The sequence below is a fragment of the Haliotis rubra genome, unplaced genomic scaffold (assembly GCF_003918875.1).
Source record: "Haliotis rubra isolate DU_JTF1 unplaced genomic scaffold, ASM391887v1 Scf22, whole genome shotgun sequence".
Taxonomy (NCBI): domain Eukaryota; kingdom Metazoa; phylum Mollusca; class Gastropoda; order Lepetellida; family Haliotidae; genus Haliotis; species Haliotis rubra.
The window spans coordinates 2,143,566-2,149,565 of record NW_025766225.1 but is presented as its reverse complement, the minus strand read 5'-3'; positions in this window follow the sequence as shown (position 1 = coordinate 2,149,565).

Sequence of the window (6,000 nt, the reverse complement as noted above, 5' to 3'; positions counted from 1 at the left end):
TACATGTGTCCGGGTTCTTTTCCTGCGTAGCATTTTTCAGCTGTGTCGACCGTTCTTCGGAAACCAAGATTTGAATTTGGCTGTTGCTGACCATCCTATTTAAAAGAGCTGCCTATTCCTGACATTGTTTGTTACAGGCTGACTGTTGTAGTTCTTCTCGCCTCTTACTGTGATTAACCAATCCTGTGAGAGGGATTTACTTTGAGTCCTGTATTTGAGGGTCCTTGGGACTCATACTCTTCATTTTCAGGGGTCCTGGACTACAAAATGGGGATCCCAGACACTTAAATATTATTATCAATACTATGTTGTAATGTTGTTGTAATTCAGTTAATGTTGTACTGTGTATCATGATCAGCACATTGTTACAGTAATTAAACTGCAAATGACACCATAACCCAGCTAGTAGCAAACTCACTGATAACCTAATGTTACTTGATTGGAATTTTACAAAAAGTATTTGGACTTTTCCTGCGTCCCTGTGGACGTGCTAATAAATTTTGTTGCATCCATTGTCAATTTTTATGGGTATAGGACGCAGGAATTTGCTTTCTGTAAATCCCTGCTGTGGACGCGCTAATAAATTTTGTTGCATCCATTGTCAATTTTTATGGGTATAGGACGCATGAATTCGCGTCCTGTAAATCCCTGCTGTGAAACTTTGTTTGATGCTGCTTCATGTTGATTGGCTATTGAGTGTGTGTGCGTGTCAAGTTATGTGGAACAATTATAAAATGTCCTGATACACGTCACGACACAATATGCAGAGTTTTACATCAGTTTTTAAATCATACCTCAATGAACCCCCCAGAATACACAGGTCATCCTTAAATGAATAATTGAATGCAAATATGGAATACACTAGCTATCTGGCAATTTAGCATGAATTAAGTTCAACCTTGAGTAACCTCTTCATGCTACACAATACACTAACCCCCACAAATGTCGATATTCATATATCAAGCTTAAACCCACTTCATCCAACACCAATTAATTATTTGCTTGAATATAGCATGACATATCACCCTACTCTCATTAAATAAATGTCAACCTTTGTAATTTCAGAAGTTGATTTCATCTCTGATTTGATTAATCTTCAAGGTTCCAATGAACAGTTTCTGTTTGTTCTATTTATAGGCAAACCAATGTCAGTAAGTGCGTCAATATGAGTTGTACTGATTTGCTGGATTTAAATAACTGTGCTGTGTGTTTGAGGAAGTGGGAAACAGTGTTGTATATATGTTTGTATCACCTGACACACCTGAGGCTACCTGCATTAATTTAGCTGATGATTTACCTGTGTTGGGTCATCATTACCTGGCAGCGTGCCACAAGGCCAGGTGTTTTCTTATTACTCATGGTTATGGAAGCTATGACCCGTTTAGTGTGTAATCACATTCTTGGTTGTCTTGGTGGCCCAGCTGGTATGACCTGGGTTTAATTCCTAGACAGGAGCAGTTTGTATTGGTGTGAATGCCCAGAACTGATGGTCTGGGTTGAATTCCCCAGACAGGAGCAGTTTGTATCTGTTGTGAATGCCCAGAACTGATGGTCTAGGTTGAATTCCCCAGGCAGGAGCAGTTTGTATCTGCTGTGAATGCCGGGAACTGATGGGTTGAATTCCTGATTCACCCCCAACATGGTTCACGACTTGGTTTGTTGGCACCAAACCTCTGATATTTGATTTTCGTAAAGAGATAAGCCTCTAAGACGTTCATGTTCCAGGAATTCTCTCTGAGCCATAACGAAATATTATTTAAAATGGCAATAAACCAAACTCATTCTATTGGATTAATCTAGGATTCAAATGTGAAAATATATTTATTGTGAATAAAAATAATAAGTTGGGAAAAACTAATATATCGAGAATAAAAATATTGAGTTGGGAAAAAATAGTATATTGGGAATAAAAATATCAATTTGGGAAAAAAATATTATGTTAATTATGAGCATTTTAAAAGTTCCTGTTTTTTAATATCAGAATTATTTTAACGTATGTTTTAACATTGCATTTATTGCAATAATCTTATGGATTAAATCATCTTGATCTGTAGTGGTTCTCTCGTCAGTACGGTACAGGTCACTTCTACTTAGCCTTCAAGTTACATAGAACTATGTCATTATAATGTAGTAATTTGTTATTCCTATTTGTGACTTTTGAATAGCATTTGCTTCAGATCTGATGATGACCATCAGCTTTAGAGCAGGTCTAGATAAATCTCTGTACTGACAAGGTGAGATGAGGTGAAATGGGTTTTTTCGTCGTATTTAAGAATATTTCGCTCATATACTGAGCATCATTGAAAACACACCACCTGTGTTAGTTTGGATTTCCAAGAGCATAAATGAGCAATCGGTGTAAATTTTACATACTTTTGTAGTCCAGTGATTGGTAAAGAAAAGAAACAAGAACCAATCCAGCCAAACAGTGAAGTTTTGATTCAGCTGACCATGAAAGAAATATGGAGTCAAATTGGAAAGTCAGTAACGTGTATGACCACCGTTAGCAGCAACACAAGCTGTGCAACATCTCCTCATTGAACTGATAAGTCTCTGAATAATGTTTTGAGGCAATGCATTCCACTCTTGTTGCAAGGCATTCTCAAGTTCCCCAAGGTTGTTGATCTGTGGGCGACGTGAGAGGTGTTGGCCGATGTTATCCCACAAGTGTTCAATGGGAGACAAATCTGGTGACAATGCAGGCCATGGAAGTAGAGGAATGTTGTTGTTTGCCAGAAACTGTGTTGCAACACGTGCAGTGTGCGCTCGAGCATTGCCCTGCTGGAATGTGTGCAGATCTTGATGTTGGTTAAAGAAGGGAACGACGTTGTTCTGAAGAATGGTGTCATGGTCGTAAAGGGCATTCACTCTGCCACGACAAACTACCAGGTTTTGTGATGATAACTGATCCCCCCCACCCCACACACCATAACGCTGCCTCCACCCCATCGACCTGTTTGCACAACACAGTCCTGATGGTAACGTTCTCCCTGTCGACGCCATACCCGTAGACGCCGGTCACATTTTCGCAAGTGAAAACGTGACTCGTCGGAGAACACAACACCATGCCAACGTCGAAACAACCACAAACGATGCTGTTCAGCCCATCGTCGGCGTTCACAGCGATGTCTATCAGTCAGGATGGGTCCAACATAAGGGCCTTGACACCGTAATCCTGCCGCACGGTGATGGTGTCGGACGGTCGAAGCACTGATCAAACAACGTCGGCCTTGGACAGCGTTGGCGGTTCTGGCAGCCAGCAACGTACGATCCCGAATATGGAGCCGAACGATGTCTCTTTCTTGGTGAGGGGTGTAACACGTGCCTGGCAATTCGTCTGGCAATAATCCTGCTTGATGTGCCAACCTCCAACCTGCAACATGCCCAACGCCCGTTCTCGTTCCTCTGGTGACAATCTTGGCATTGCAAAATAAATGCCGGGCAGGCAATCCGTTCTTTACTGTACGACATTATTTATTGTCTTTTTGTGTTATTAACAACATTTCCAACGTTCATTTTCACTCTCAAAACAATCCTATTACCATATTTCAAAATTTACAGGTGGTGCGTTTTCAATGATGTTTAGTATATGACGATGTGCATGCGTGTGTATGTCTGGCTGCTTGTACTAGCCCAGACTTAAGTGGGTTTTATAGTACTAGCTCATTGAGATACTATGCCGCATTTAAGCATGAATACCCCACTCAGACACAGTATACTGACTCTGAGCCGACCAGTCCTTGTTGTGCCCATTAATGCCGAGAGCCAGGCAGGGACCAACAAGTACCATATTTTAACGTCTTTTGGTATGACGCAGCCGGGGATTGACCTGCAACCTTCCGCTCCCCAGGCGGACGCTCTAACCACTACACCACGGAGACGGCCTGTACTTACAAACACCCAGCTCTGGTACTTGTGACTTGGTAGCCGGTAGAGGACCCATCGTTCAGTCAAGCTGGTTGCAAATCAGACTTGACGTTAGCTGTCAGTAAAGCACTTCAATCGTTGTTTACCTACTGATCTGTGCTGAGAATGTCTTCTACCCCACTTCTAGTGTCATGTTAGTGTGAAAACACTTCTACACTTGTTGCCATGTTGACATTATGCAAATACATTGCCATTCATTCATTCATCCGCCATGTTTATGTTTCCTTAAACCATAAATAATGTAGGCCACGCCTATTTGCAGTTTTTTGAGTGCTTGATAACAGAGTGGGTGGGTTTATGTTGCAATATTCGGCTGAATAATGACACTGATTTCATAGTGTTCTCTGCAGCTGTTTGTTTTATGGAGATTTTCGTCTATAGATGCAAAATCTTTCAAATCCTAAATTCAATTCTAACATGAATGATAGGTTATGATTCCAGACTTGAATAGTTATAAAAAAATGTAATAGTTTTGTCCCCGAAATATCCTACAAATAGAGAACACATTAAAAACTTATTATATATGGAAATTTGATCATCTTATGCCAATTAAAATAGTCAAATTTCCATGTAACATAACCCAAATTATCTAATTTCAGGTTAACCTGATAACTTTCAGCCTAAACATACTCGTTCATGCACGTTGTTGAACCTCAAAACAAATATGGGCATGAGATATCGGGTGCAATGCAAGTGTACTGATGAGTTGTGGTGTTGTAGCCATGAGAAGAACATCCTTCTTTGTGCAGGGAATTATTTCTCCATTCCAACATGATGAATAATTGCCATCATTTACTGCAACTTTGTTTGGTAATCAGTATCTCCGTCACCTGTACATTCTACCTGCTATGTTAACACTTCTTACACTGGCTAGCCACGGGGCAGGAGGGTCATGTCAGTGCAAGACGGAGTAATGAGATTAGTTGTGAAGTAAACATGACAGCCAGACTCACTCACTAATTGATTGACATTGACCCCATCCCTAACTTGGAGCCGACCATATTTGACCTTTATGAAGGAGGTCAATCAGAGCCAGGCCTCAGCCATTTCCCCAGCCATTTCCCCAGCTATTTCCCCAGTCAGGATCCTTGTTACATTGTTATTGTAAGCTGTTATCATAGTTACAGAAACTTGCATTGTGATGGGATGGAGAGTAGAGTCAAGATGATGATGATGATGATAATGATGATGATGGTGGTGGTGAAAATGATATTTGTGATTATGAGTGAGTGAGTTTGGTTTTACGCCCGCTTTTAGCAATATTCCAGCAATATCACGGCGGGGGACACCAGAAATGGGCTTCACTTATGGTACCCATGTGGGGAATCGAACACGGGTCTTCGGCGAGACGAGCGAACGCTTTAGCCACTAGGCTACCCCACCGCCCCCGTGATTATGATGTTGATGGTAATGATAATGATCGTGATGGTGATAATGATGAAGGTGATGATGATGGTGAAAATGATGTTTTTGATGATGATTTTGGTGATGTTTAAAATGATGTTGATTGTAGTGGTGATGTTGGTGATGTGATGGTGATGTTGAAAATGATGTTGATTGTAATGGTGATGTTGGTGATAAATGGATAATGATCAGTCTATGATGATGATGATGACAAGAATTAAGATAAAAGTGAAAAAAGTTACATCTTACCCCACTGTCCCACCCACAAAGCTGGGTAATGATGAGTCCATGATCAATGATGATGATGAAGATGATGATGATAATGCTTATAGTAAATTATTCAAGTTGATTCTGGCTGAGTGGCCAAATGCTTTCCAGCACAATACAAGCTGCGTGTATTTTACTCTGTATTATAAAGGAAGTGTAATTGTATTATAAAGGAAGTGTAATTACCGGAAATGAGATTAAAACTTAAAACTATCAGCAGCAACCACTTGTGGTTGATAATGGCTTCCAGACGCATACAGAAGTTTAGCAGCTCTGTACATCGGGTTCTTATAAAAACAAGATTGGCACAATGTGTCATAATTAAAGCCCCACCTGTGAAATCGGCACCAGAGTGGTCACTCTGAGTCCTGTATCCATGGCAACATATTTTTGTAGCATCTC